General features: G+C 47.4%; 2 protein-coding genes across 2 annotated transcripts in view; one reads left to right on the top strand and one right to left on the bottom strand.

Moving 5' to 3' along the window:
- LOC135903884 (kin of IRRE-like protein 3) overlaps window positions 1-14753 on the bottom strand; it is a 612412-nt gene that overhangs the window by 572219 nt on the left and 25440 nt on the right. The window lies entirely within an intron of this gene.
- LOC135903863 (uncharacterized) overlaps window positions 5053-14753 on the top strand; it is a 51362-nt gene continuing 41661 nt past the window's right edge. Inside the window, exon 1 of the mRNA XM_065434276.2 lies at window positions 5053-5327. The gene's annotated coding sequence lies outside the window, so the exon portion shown is untranslated. The remainder of the gene's footprint in view (window positions 5328-14753) is intronic.

Genomic DNA, 14753 nt, shown 5'->3' on the forward strand with positions numbered 1-14753 from the left:
ATGGCTCCACACACAACTGACTCATACCAACACACGCTTCCCTCGAAACCTGGTCTTGTTTGCGGACAAAACATGCAGCTGTGAGAGCGCCTTCTTTCGTTTTGCTTAGCATTCAACTCGCGTGGCCAACAACCTACTGTCGCACTCTCCGCGTAATCCTACTTTAAATTTATTCTCCGCCTCTTTTTGTCCCACCTTACTTCTTCGCTATTCACTTTTACAGTTTTTTTTTTTTTTGTGCAATGTGGCATCCGCTATGTTGGAGCTTCGTTATCTAGAGGCTCGTTCCGCTTCCTTGCAGTGGCCTTGAAACGAACAAGCATGACGCTGCGGCGAGCTCCTTCGCTGCACACGTGCGCATCTCTGTGTTGCAGAGAACTGACACGTCGGTGACCGTCTACAGTGTTTCGCGAAGTGTGCGGCCCTTGCATTGCATTTACCCGCAAGGCGATGCCCCGCTACCAGATTACGATTAACGGCGCAGCCATGCCATACGTAACGCACCAAAGATTTACAGGAATGATGACTGAACGAACCTTGTCCTGGTCTAAGCGAGTGTCGATGCCCAAGTCCAAAATAAGCAGCTACACACACATACCTGAATATATAGCAGGCATGAAGTGTGGCCACTCAGAGAGATCGTTGCTCCAGCTATATGAATCACTTTTCGTAGGCTACCTACGATAGAGTTTACCGCTTATTACAAGCATTCTCCCCTCCTGCCTACCTACGCTCAGATCTTACAAGCTCAGGCACTGAGAACATGTCTTGGTCTCCCACGCTGCACTTCGACAAAGGCCGTAATTGCGGAAGGACGTGTACCTCCTATGGACGCTTATCCCTCATGCGAACCTTTGAGGGTATATCTTCGACTATTCCCCCGCCATGAACGTCACCCTCTATCGACCATTCGCATTCTACGTCCAGACAGCACTTTCTCAGAATCTCTTTTGCTTCATGAGAGCGTCCTTCCCTCAGGCTTTACTACGGCTAAAGCAGCGGCCGTACTAGAATGGACTTTGTCACGACCCGTGGTGAATCTATCTATCCCCGGAGTCAGGAAAACGTCACGTATACCTTCATGTGGACTTAAACAACCTACTTTAACCCATACATTTGAAGAATATGCCACTTCCACAAGTATATTTACTGACGGGTTCGTATCAACAACCACTTCAACCGCGGCATTCGTAATACCGAATATGAAAATCCGTAAGCGCTTTCATCTCGACTTCCAAACTACCTCAACGTCCACAGAGATTGTTGCCATTCCATAGGCGATTCGTTATATATCGATGGCGACGCATCATACTTGGGCTCTATTTTGCGATTCCACGCCGTCACTTCAAGTGATCGATTCTGCCCTTAGGCAAGGACCTTACTATGTCCTTGCTCAAGAGGTGATTGAATCACACGATGTCACCCTAAGAGGTGGCCATTGCATAAGGTTTCAGTGGATTTCGGGACACTGTGGCTTACATGGAAATGAGCTCGCCGACGCAGAAGCAAGGATGGCCCACGTTAATGCCAGTGTCCATCCCATTTTCACGATGAGACACTAATGCCCTAGCGTACAAACTTCTATGCGATAATACAGCAGTATATTGGGCCCGGCTACGTCATCGTCATCACCGCTTTCACGAACTCGGCCCAGAGATTAAAATACAGATACCACCGAACATGAAAAGGTGCAATGCAAGCTTGCTGCACAGATTACGATTAGGTGTGGCCTTCACGCGGCGCTACCTACATCTCATCGACCGGCAGGACAATCACACTTGTGAGTAATGCGGTATACCTCAGACGACAGAACACCTCTTGTGCATCTGCCCGCGATTTGATGTAAAGGGAAAATAGCTGTCAGACATCTCGTCAAAATTTGCTGTTAGACCATTACCTCAAAAGGTTCTGTTCGGACCTTCGCCTGATCCCCGTCATCAGCCTGATAGTATGAAGGTGCTCAACAAATGTTATAGGAGAGCGGACTGGACAAGAGACTTTGAAGAGTTTTGGAGCATGCAGGATTCTCACCACCATCTTCATTCTCATAATTAACGTCTTCCCTATTCTTTCTACACCTTTTCCCCTTCCCCCAAATGCCCTGTAGAAGGTCAGAACATTGATTCAGGCCGACCTCAAAGTTTTTCTCTCTCAATGAATCTGGGTCCGCATTCACAAAAAGCTCGTACGACAAAATTGTTCGCAAGAGAAAATTACAGCCAATCCTGATGCTGGACATATTGTTTGCGAAGGCGGCCGGCCAATGGCAAAGAGAACTTACGATTCAGAGTGTTTGTGAATTCGGCAACTGGTTTGTTTTTTTACGAGGTTGTGCCTCTTTTCCAGTACGATGAAGTCAGTCCAGTGCGGTCAGTCAGTCAGTTCAGCGCCGGTCTTGTCGTTTCTGTTCTTCTTCTTGAGTTCTGGTCTTCTGCGCCTTGCCTTTACTACTTCAAGCATGAACCAACTAGCCCAAGCAAGAGTTTTACTTAAGTCAGTCCAAATTAGTAGCACCACTTAAACCATCGAAGAACGACAGCACCTCTCACCTGGTTCTCCTCGCACTCTGTTTTTCCCTTCTCTCTTCCCTTCCTCCTCGTCCTCCTGTTTTGATTGACGCTAATAAGTCTAATACATAATTGCCACAAGCTTGCTAAATTAGTCAGCCACCGAAATCAACTGAGACTTTCATTTGCCCTGTCGCACTCTCAGCTCTCTCTACAATGCATCATTTTGTTCATCGTAACTCCAAATCTTTATCTCGCTTACCGAGCACTCGTGATGCTTTAGCATTGTGCATCAGTCTCCTCGGCGTAAGTTCGTCTAGACAATGAGAGCGGTGCCCAACTACCAGAACGTTTCTCTCCTCTTCGTTTTATTCGCAATATCGAGGCTCTCGTACGTGCAGGAACAAAGTGAAAGAAAATATCTACACTGTGCTTCGAGTGCGCGGTGAACAACCACAATTGGCGAAAATAATCTGGAGCCGTCCCCTAAGGCATGTATCAAAGCAACATAAGGCACGTCCTTATGTTGCTTTGGGAGGTAGAACCCTCTCAGTAAGCTCCGTTGCTGGCTATGCCACACGTCGTGAGACATGACATGACCCAAAGCTGCGGCAGCGTTGCCATTGGCACAGACAGAACAATTTATTCTAGCATTTTATTCTATCATCTGCGTGTTCTGTGAGCCCTTGGCCCCACACGTTTATGATGGAGTCATGAGACAACGAGGCTTCAATAAAGTGGATGCAGCGCGTCGTGTAGAGGGATACAATGGAGCGCTACCTTAATTGTGCTCTTTACTGTCTGTTTGCCTTGAGTTCCTGCGTTCAAAAGACGGCGCACTATGCGCTATGTTGTGATGCATTTTCTGTGGATTCTGATTTCCTTCTGAAGAAAACGAATAACACCGCTTAACAACGGGGCGTGACTGAGACAAACGAAGAGCTGTCTCGGTCACGCCCTTTGTTCAGCGCTGTTATACGTTTTCTTCAGGCAAGTACCAGCCAGCCCAATGTAGCACGTCATTGAAATAAGCCTAAAAAATATTGGGGCTTCCTCCCCTTCTCAATTACGGTGCACAGCAGATGCAGAGGCTGGAAGGATGAAGGTAATCAACGCAACATTTCGCGTCAAGTCAGCATCGACAATTGGGCATGCGCGCAAGCCGATGAATGGACGGACGGACGGACGGACGGACGGACGGACGGACGGACGGACGGACGGACGGACAGACAGACAGACAGACAGACAGACAGACAGACAGACAGACAGACAGACAGACAGACAGACAGACAGACAGACAGACAGACAGACAGACAGACAGACAGACAGATGCGTGCAGGCAAGCACACACGTGCGTGGTCACGTACAGTGTCGTACGCACGGTCAGACAAGACAAACAGACAGACAAAGTTGGGGAGGGACGGCCTACCCGATCGTCGTCCATATTCACTAGCGCTGCAGACAACGACAACGGCAATCTAGACACGCCTATCTGCAGACGTAAGGCTGCAGTCGAGACGAGACGGCGACGACGGGGCGCTGTTTCAAGGTTGGTTTAAAAAGCGGCCGGCTCGCGCGGGCGGAACAATCCTTGCACGGCGCGGCTCTCCGCGGTGCGGTTTTTTGGTCTTGGAGAGCATGTGCTCCCACAAAGACTCGGCCAAGCAGCCATGACGGCAGCCCGAGCGACCGTTGTTGTACGCTGTTCTACTTAGCAAGGCGTAGCAAAAAATGTGGCACTAGAGCCAGGCACTTCCTCGCGATTCTCGCTGTACTCTATACGGGGCCATCACCATCAGTCTTTTTTGTTGCTGGTTCTGTTTCTCTCTCCCAGGGAATTTCTTTTTCTCAAGTGTTATGACAGAAAAATACTGCAAAGGCTGCAAGCCTGGTGAGGCTGTGAAGGGAAGGAACGACTAACGTGTCATATTTCGTTTTCGGGTACTTTTTCATTATTCTCTTTTGATACAAATCTCAAAAGTGGGGCTGCAGTAAACTTACATAAAAGATGAAAAGAAAGATCATTTTCTCACCCCCTTTTGTCCTCGGTTGTTGTTGTTTTTCACACTGCCTCGCCTGTCTCTCTTCATCCCATTGCAAACTTGCTGCGGAGGGAGCTTAGCGTATTGCAGTTGGCCTTCTTTGCGAATAACAAATTACTAGCATCCCAGAGCTCTGCAACGGTAGTCAGCAAGCGGTTAAAAAGAAAAAAAAGAAAAGAAAGAGAAGAGCTTGTTCACCTAAAAGAGCGCCATTGAAGTCCTGCGCTATCGGTTTGTTGTCCTGGCACCCGCCCTTCTTCGCGTCGTCACGTCTCACTCTCTCTCCCTTATTTTTTTTTTCTTCTTCTCCAACAGGCTTACGCGGGGTACCATTGCGCAGGGACTCTCGTAACACCTTGGGCAAGAGATTCGCACTAGCCGTTCTCAATCTTGAGTTCCTCATTTTGCGCGCCCGTTTTTTTTAGTGCGGGGTCCCGTTCGCGTTTGCCCGCGTAAGCGAAGGCAGCGTCCCGTTATTTCGGCACTCACGCACCGCGGGAGAGCGCACGCGGACGCACGCCTCCGTACACGAGTACACGCGTGGTCCACCGCCGCCGTCGGCGCACCAACGTGGGAGTTGCCGGCTTGGGTGACTCGCACAAGCGTCGCGTCGCCCATCGGCGATACTCTTGGCGGAATCCCCCTGCTCGATAGAGCCTCGTGTTTCGGCAACTCCTTTGTCGGAGCACACGTACAGCCCGCACTCGTGCACTCACTGCTGTCGCTCGGATTAGCTGCCGCCAACGGCCTGGGATTAGCTTCGGCTGGAGAGCTCAAGGTTAGTGACATGCGATCAGATCTTCTTGTGGCAGTGCTTTTTTTTTCCCTCTGTTTGCGTGTCCCTTTGTTCCATAAAAAGACACGTGCGCTTCAAGCAAGAAGCGAAGACATCACGTACAAGCTTACTTATGAGACGGTTGCGTAATGGGTGGAAAGCTTGTTGTCATAATGGCGTTCGCTTGACAGCTGTTAGAGATCGGCGCCTCAGTGGGGATCGCAAACTTGCATTTTTCGAACGGATTTCATATAACTCTGCATTATTAGGGGAAATGTCATGCAAACTTTCTTTTGCCAGAAATCGTTTTCAAACGAGGAGCTGGCAAGCTGTGCCTTCGCGACAAACTTCACGGCGGCAACATCATTGGACGCATATGGTACTCACTTTCGGGGCGCTGTCGACGCGCTTTGACGCACCTGAATGAGTGTTCGAAAGGAGCCCGCTTGCAATTTCGCTCCAAACTTGAATCTTGATGACGAGGTTTTTCACGATGATGGCGCGGTTCTTGTGCAGTACGATACGGAACCGCTGGTCTCGGGATGTGCCACGCCGTAAATTATTCGCCACGCCCGAGTAATTGGCAAACTCCCACAGCGCGGAATTATATCTCGTAATAAAGTGTCTAGACTTTGCAGTAAGGTCAACCAAAGTAGTAACAGTAAAAGAAAAAAGAAAGAGGCCCTCTGACAACAAACATGGCTGTCCCTGCAATCGTTTGCCTGATTTATTCAACATGTGAACGATAGTAACATAGGCCCAAAGGGTCATTACAATATGATAGATTACGTGAACACGCGAATGCTCTACAAGGTGCGCGTTGCAGTCAGTTGTCGACCCACCTGCGCGCCAGTAGGTGCATTCCAGACTTTGACCTACGCGCCATCTTGAAAAACGTCGGCAATTAAGGAGAGCGCTGGAGATTTGTAAGGCATTTCCAATCCGTAGGTACAATGAATCCTACGACAATGACGCCTCCATGTCTTTTGTCAAAAAGAGAGCTGTCATATCTTGAACGTTACGCGATTCTTTTAAATAAAAGAAATAGATATAGTTACCCTATAATGATGACACCTACTCCTTTTCGCATAGCAGAAACAACAATATAACATAATATATATAGTACGAAAATAAACAAATTGCTATAGTGTCAAATATGAAAGTTTTGCATCCATTCATCCATATAGTGTCAAAAATGCAACAGTGGCACCTACGTTGGGCGCCACTGTTGTGAATTCGGCCTGCACGCACTCACGCTCGACGGAAATCAAAGTTGCGCGAGCAAAGAGAGGAATTACTTATCAGTACTTGCATAATGCAACAAATAAAGAGCGCAACGCCTTCGCTGACAAACATAACATCTGGCCGTCATTTCAGGCCATTGTCGCCAATCTGTCCCGGCCCTCAGGAGCATCAGCCGCCTATATAGGGTGTCCCACGCGATCTGATCCAAACCTTCAAAATATGCAAATGCCACGTAGCTGGGAAGAACCAAGGCAATGTTGTTGGCCGTCGCTTGAAAGTACTTAGATTATTTTTTGCATTCCGCATTATTTCACAACCAGTCTTAAATAATTAATCAGATTCTCAGATACTATATTTAGATGAACAGTGTGAACGAGAAAACTGTAGAGAACCAGGAAAAACTCCCGATGCAGCTTTTTGTTGCGCAGTACGTTTTACATAAAAGTGTTTTTTCGAGCCCGAGAGAAGCCCGCGCATACACACATAGATCCTCGAGGGGCCAGTCGCGTCGCGCACTTAAGTACACTCAGTTCTACGCCTGCTTACATCTAATTGCGAGAGCGTTTTTGCACTTCGTCCCCATCGAAATGTGGCTACTGCAGCCGTGATCAAAACCGCGACCTCGAGCAAGCAGTGGGGAGCCATAGCCACTATAGGCTACCGCGGTGAAAGTCATGGAGTAGGATTGGCCCAAGGATGCGCACATATTGACAGATGTCTGAGAACGACAGTGGTTCGTGCTACGCGCACTTCACTGACCGACAAATTGCGCCCGGCCTGTTCGCACGCAGTCGGCCTTTCGCGCCTCTCAGCCGAGTATACACCCGGAACGGCCATTAAAAAAAACGGGACGAGATTTTAAAAAAAAAGAACAATTTTTGTGATTTATTCGGAGCTCACAAGAATTTCCCGAGAAAGACAAAAGCCCTACATTTATTTCCATGCATTTGAAAACACTGTAAGCTGGATTGAGCAAGAAAAAAAATAGAAGCCGTAAGGTTGCAGAAAAAGTTTTCTGAAGAGAAAAATAGCGCTGTCATCATTCTACCAAAGAGATTTGGATTAAAACCCGTTTGCTCTTCAAAGTGGCCCAAGCCAGAGTTCAATGAGCTGTTGGTCAATGCTTTCAATACTTTTACCCCTTATGTCGTGGTAGGATCGCTTTGACTTGAAAGTAAATCTTTCGCGTCGCGTGCTCTACTACTGATTCAATATTCTGGCCATCAAAATAATAGCTTTCTTCCGCTAAGTTGCCTACAGTTTCTCGTAGCTTATGAGTTTCGCAGTAATCCTCTGAATTGTCGCATGTTCTTGCATATATTCCTATCATTTTTTATATGCTTTGCATCTTTTCACGCTACCATCTTGTGACGCTATACCATTGGTAAGCTCCCCGCACTCCTTAAGACTATATGGTTACTAAATTTATTCATAATACCTCAAATGTCCCAGAGACGGGACATTACATGAGGCGCATACCGCATATGCTTGTGGAATTTGTTAGTAACGTGTCACAAGTTACTACACTTGTTAGTTCCTGCACTTGGTAATGTTGGCAAAATGTTGGTGAAAAAGGTATAACCGCTTCTGATGCAGTTGAATTAACTTCATGAACAATCTAGGCCTATCTTGGGTGTAAGCCTATCTTGGGTGCCACACTTCCAGTGGCATAACCGGGTAAAATATAACGATCGACAGATAAAAAGCACATCTCCGTCACATTATTTTAACAATAAATTAACTCATCGTCATCGTCGTACCAGGTAGGAAGTAACATTACACAACAAAATTGACCACGGTAAAAACGAGATGGTATAACAATTAGCCTCACACGTGTGGATCTCTTCTGTTATAAGTGGCTACTAAAAATTTATTAATCTGTGGTAGGTGGTAAAACTAGCAGTGGTTACTAAATTTGTTCTCGCTTTTGGTAACCTTTTACTAATTTTTTTTTGTTTTAATTATCCTATGAACCGACGACGGGCGTTTACTAGGGAAAATGTCGCATTATTTAAACCTCGCAAGAGTTCACAGCATGTGTAGCGTTCGTGGTGATAAGGTTTTAATAGGGTTTCCCGGCTCTATGGCCTGGTGTTCTTTCTTTCTTTTTATATTATCGCAGCTATAATGATACTGCGCTCTACGCCATAAGCTTCGAATTGAAACAAAACGCACAGAAAACAACGGATATGCACGGGGCCCGCGCTAGAGGTTCTGCTCAATTGCCCACGACTATAGGGGAGCCCCAAGCACGTACGCTCCCTACTCACGACTGATAAATAATGTGGGGATAGTACTATTATCTATGGTCGATGCGCTGTTTCTTGTTTGTCGGCCTTTTGAACTAACTGCATAAGTTTTCTTGCAATAAAATAAGAATGAACACAAAAGTAGCCGTCAGCAGATTGTGTTCGGTGATGCGCCGAGGCCTGCTCATCATCAAACATCATCATCACACTTTTTTTTAAAGTAATATTACAAGAAGGACACACAACAACTCCACAGAATAGAGAGACGTTCATGTGGGTATAGAAGTCCGGGATGAGGGCGGCATACAAAGACACGCCAGTGCGTTTTACGGGCAGTAGCGCAAGGCTGACGACCCAGAATCCCTGGCCCGTAAGGACCTGCAGTGAGCAGAGGAGAACGTGGGCTGTTCACGCCGGATTCATCGTGCGGCGGGCACACTTTTTGCATTTCATTGCTGCGGCGCGCACCTTTGAGCTCGGTAGCTTTTAGAGGCTGTCGATCAAGGATGTACGTGAGGAGATAAAGTGCCCCAGTTTCCTTCGCTTCGAAAAGGCTGCCCTAAATGTGAGTGTGACACATTACCTGCACGGTCAGTGAAGAGGCAACTTCAACAAAAAGGAAGAGGAATCTTTGTTGAGAGCGGAACCCCAGTCTGAGTCTGCGGAGAAACTAGAGGCCTAGTCATCAGCCCGGAATAGAAGTTTAACTAGCGATGCGGTGCAGGCTTGTTAATAAGCGATCTCGAAATACTAGCTCAGCGCGAACAGGACAGAAGAACAGAAACTGTGTGTCTGTGTGCCTTCATACGCTCTTCTGGTGTCGTCATCTAGTTTGCACTGCCCTAGTATTACGATATAGAAATCCCATATGTCTTGACAGTGCCCTCATCACGTCGCTCGGACATTATATGTACACAAAGGAGAGATATCGCATGGTAGTGCATGTGCTAGTTCAAATGACGGCACTTGTCAGCTCAACAAATTTAATTCATGAGTGCTCATTGCGAATCGGCAGGCAGATGCGACACACACGAACGAGGCGGATATTTCAGTGTCGGACGCTTACAGTGTTCTCGACACGTTTACTAGCTCTTTGTTACTTAATGTGTAAGTGCGTAACTCAATCTCAGCGTTTACCTGGAAAGTCAGTACTGTGTAAATGTTTCTCCATGTGGCACATTCACTTATACAGCTTAAAAATGCTTGTGTCCTTTCTGTGCCCTATAGACAGCGTGCATTGTGAGAGCAAATCAATTTTTAATCCTGACCTCATAAAACATCGCAGCAAGGCGCTACGAAGGCACTCCTGTAATACTTAAGGACAACGAGCGTGCAGAAACTTCTGTAGCCTGAGTTGATGTTCGTTGTGCTACACGGGAGCCTGCGCTGCAATAGTGAGCAGCCTGTGCCGTTGCCCTGTGACTCTCTCTCTCTCTCCCTCTCTCTACTTCCTTCATATCTTTTTAGCCGAATTTTTAAAGTGAAGCTGTCTGTGCCTCTTCCTTCCACTTTCCCTCTGACCCTGCTGTAGTTATCTTCCAAGCCACGACGGGAGGTAGCTCAAAGCACGCATATACTTGGCAGGAGCGTGGCAGACAGGTTACAATCGCGTCGTTACAATGCCCTCTGGAGCTTCCTGGGCGTCGCCACAATGCCCTCCCGATGGCTGTAGTTGTCCGTAGCCTCCCGCAAACGTATTGCGGAAGCTGCAGTGCTTACTTTTGCACTAACGCAACAGTCGAGACGGGAGACGAGAGGCATATAGAATAGTGGAGAGGGGGGTAGGAAGAGGAGGCAGGGAATGTGTAGAACCAACGCAATCACGAAACGAGTGAATAATAGCTTTGCGATTTTACGCTCTCAGCTCCCAAGCATGGGGGGGGGGGGGGGGGGGTCTGGTGTAAGAAAGAGGAAATACGATATATAAGATGGCACGGAAACGCTACTACTAGACCCTACCGCGGTTGGGGATAAAGTGGATAAATATAAGTTCAAGGTTCGGTACGGTATATTTTGCTAGTTCTGAAAAATAAACACCATGTAAATTTATCAAGCGGACAACCCACGCAACGCGTGCAGGCGCAAAACCGCATTAAGCACAGTATAATGTCTAGGCGACACTACGGAAGCGGCCGCATGTCAAATCAACATTTCTGTGTGCATGGCGGCATCTTTGCGACTATGGAGTAAGTCGAAACCACGGAATCGACCCCGACCGCGGCAGCCGCATTTCGACGGGGCCAATTACAAAAACGCTGGTGTACTTAGGCTTAAGTGCCCGTTAAAGAACTTCAGAATGTCAAAATTATTCCGGAGAGCGCCACTACTGCATGCCTCATAATCATATTACGGTCTTGTCGCGTACAGTCCGATAACTAAAAAACAGCTTAACACTCCTGCGACGATGCGATGTACCTTGTGAGGCAATGACAATGCTAACCTTCACAGAGGTTACGAATATTGGCGCACAACAACGTCTCAAGCAAACACTTCTCGCTACATGTACTGAGTATTACTTAGAAAAACAGTAGGGATGCGCGCAAGGTAACGTTTAACATCAGCTCGACACTCTAGTATTGCACTAAACGCTGAAGAAATTAAACACTCACCGTCAACATCACCGCTAATTATCGTCAATTAAAGCAAACAGCACAGATGGATTCCCGCATTGCATGGAATCCGCTTGACTTCGGTTCTGGTTAAACACCTTCACTTCCTTCTCTCGTTCACTCACTCACTGTCACTCTCTCTTCTGTTCATTTGTTCCAATATGTGAACTGTACCTGAACTACTATACCGAAGTTATTTTTCGATGGTTGTTTCAAGCGAAGAGGTTTAGTTTATCCTTAAACGTTTCACCGTTTACGGATTACCAGATTACGCGAGGCGTCAACGAGAGCGGAAGTGTGGTGTCAACTGGTGGCGCAGAGCTCAGCCAGACAATCACCGAGCCATTGTTGTAGTAACCACGTGTATACTCTTCGCTGTAGGCGCAAATTTTCGAAGCGGCGTAACCTTGAACACGTTGTTGTTCACGTGTTTTGAACACTCACGCTCTGGAGAACACTCATGAAACATGAAAACGTGCCTAAAATTCAATGTGCATAGGCGAATACGGGATACAATAAAAACTGCGAGTACACAGCTGCTTGCGAGACACCGCAAACCTTTCCGCGGCACCACGCCCTTCCGCCTGCGGGTGAGGGGGTGCAACCTACGTTCAAAAAAGAGCGCTGCGAGCAGTTGCCCGAACCGAATCCGCCGCCCGTGCCCAGACGCCTCCGCGGCAGACAGCCGGAACAGTTTTTACGGTCGTTGCAAGACGTGCACCCGTTAATGGAGTTCCGTTCTGACGTAACACACTTGAACACCCTTTGTTCCCAGAAGGAGATGCTCAACGGCGCCGCGAAGTGACCCGCTGACATACTTGCAGCAGCTTTGCTATTAATGCTAATTGCCTTCTGCGCCCAGAAAGAAGAATTGTGCTACAGCGCGTCGTGTCTGACCTTGCGTATACCGAGAAGGGTCTTTCTTTTGTTGTTGCTTTTACTGCGTGTCACTCTTTTGTCGGTGTTATATACACGATGGTGCACGGAGCATTCGTAAGTGTTACAGTCGCGTCGTATTTCCGCTCGTAGCCGGCAGCGTTCTCCGTGCCGAAACAACTGCAGGGTGTGGCTTTAATTTCTTTTTTTTTTTCAGCTTGGAGTGGGAGACCAGCCACTAACCGCACAGAGGAATTGGTGCTTTGTTAATTAGGTACAGCGCGAGCCATATGATAAATGTTCTTCACACCATTAATTTCAACAAGAACGATTCATGCAACGGAGAATCTTGGAATTTTAGAAACATCGTGCACAAAGAACGCGGGGTGGTGAAATCACAATATATACATATATATGCGCAGAATGTATACTAGAACTTTTGGTAACATGGACACTGACTCGCAACTGAATTTTACAGCGAAGCTGTCTGTGGTTACGATCCAGAAAAAAAGATGTCTCCCCCCGAGATGTTGACAAAAACAAATCATCATGTAGAAAAAATCATCATGTGGGCCGATGCCGGTAACAGGGCATGGTCCAAGCTCAATGGCACATACCCCATGTGGGCTCGGGGTCCTGTAACGCGCCCTTGAACTACTTTTGTCACACGTGCGACCCAAAGAGGCCCCAGGTGCAACGGTAAGAACAGATGTTTTTGAAAAGATGTTTTGTACAACTTTTTCGAAAATGTCTTTTAAAATATTCTCGGCGCCAAACGCGCGAACGTGCCAGTGCCACTGCTCGCGCATTCGTCGTCGTCGTCGTCTTCCACAGCTGGCTCCGTAGCCGCTCATCATTCCAGCGTAAAATTTCACTTCTATTTCGCGTTCCGCACACTGCTCCTAACAATGCAGTACTTTATGAGTCTCTATCGAGACCTCTTAGCCTGGTCGCAGATGCAAATTGGCCGCCTCAAACAGACGATAGCCGGTCGAGCCCTTCTACAGAGCCTTCGAAAGAGATCCGAGTCCCGAGCGTACTTGGCCCTCAATACTCTTGGTTACCTGGGTCTTGACGCTAGAGGTCGAACTAAGAGGTTGAAACCACCTTGGTCTTTCGCGAGCCTCGATTGTTCGTTGACAATTCCTCACGTTCGCGCTAAGCGGAGTTCTACTTTGGCGGCAACGCGTTCGCTCGTACTGGAACATCTTGAAACTGAATATGCACGTCATCTTCAAATTTTTACTGATGACTCTGTGGACAAGGTCAGAGGATCTAGTGCAGCTGCTTTTCACATTCCCTCTTTGAAGTATGATTAATCGGTTCGCTTCACTGCAGTCGTGTCCTTCACAACGGCCGAAAGCGTTGCCATTGAGGCAGCTCTAAAGAAGCTACGGTTTTGTACGCCTGAACCCGTTGTCATTCTTACCGATTCGAAATCCGCCCTTCAAAGGTTAGAGCATGGGTTCCCTACTGATGCTTTATGTCTAAGCTCCCTACGCTCGGTGCACAATCTCTATGTCAAAGGCTTCTCCATACGATTCCAATGGGTGCCCTCGCTCATAGGTATCATAGGCAGCGAGATGGCGGACAGCCTTGTGCATAGAGCGCTGTCTGGGAATCCTTTGAGAAAAGTGCCTCAAGAGGACAAGAGACTCTTCAGAGAAGCGGTGTCGTGCCACTTCAGCTCTTTGTGGAGCTCAGCTCACAAGCCATGTGTGACTAAGTCTCAAAAGAAACCAAGCCATTTTACTGCTCCGCATTCGCACGGGCTCTACTCGTACCCCTGCGTGGATGTGTAAGACCGGCCTGGCGTTGTCTCCATTATGTTCAACGTGTGGTGTGTGCGGTGACATAGAACATTACCTTATGTGCTGTACTCTGTATAACGCGGAAAGGAGCGTGTTATTCGGGTCCCTCAAGAAGACAGGAATTCCCCATAGTTCTCTTCAGGACATTGTTTTCCCGCGCGGGAACCAGTTAGATAGGAACAGGACACGGATTTGGCCTCCACATGGTGACCTTAGGAGTGACTATGTGTAGTTGTGAGGTCTGTGTGACTTATATGATTTATGTATTTTAAGTGTCGCTACGGTGGAGCAATTGCCGGCAGCTACTGCAAGGCTAATCCCACCAGTAGCTTACAACCACTCAACTCAATTCAACTCAACGTACATATATCGCCACGATGACCACAGATTAGGACAAAAAATATGTTCGTACCTTTGTTGAATATTATAGGTTACCTATGTGTCGTGCGCAAAACAGCTTCGCTGCTCAGCCACCTTCAGAGAGTGGAATGGCACTAAATTTTTTTTATTTGGAGAGCATCCAGTCGATATACATGAAAACTGCCGATGCTCCAAGCAATGCGAAAAGCAAACAGATAAACGTAACCTAATAATCATCCAGCAAGGTTCAAAAGCTTTATGCGCTGTTTCTAGTCTTCC

Source organism: Dermacentor albipictus, chromosome 1 (genome assembly GCF_038994185.2).
Source record: "Dermacentor albipictus isolate Rhodes 1998 colony chromosome 1, USDA_Dalb.pri_finalv2, whole genome shotgun sequence".
NCBI lineage: Eukaryota > Metazoa > Arthropoda > Arachnida > Ixodida > Ixodidae > Dermacentor > Dermacentor albipictus.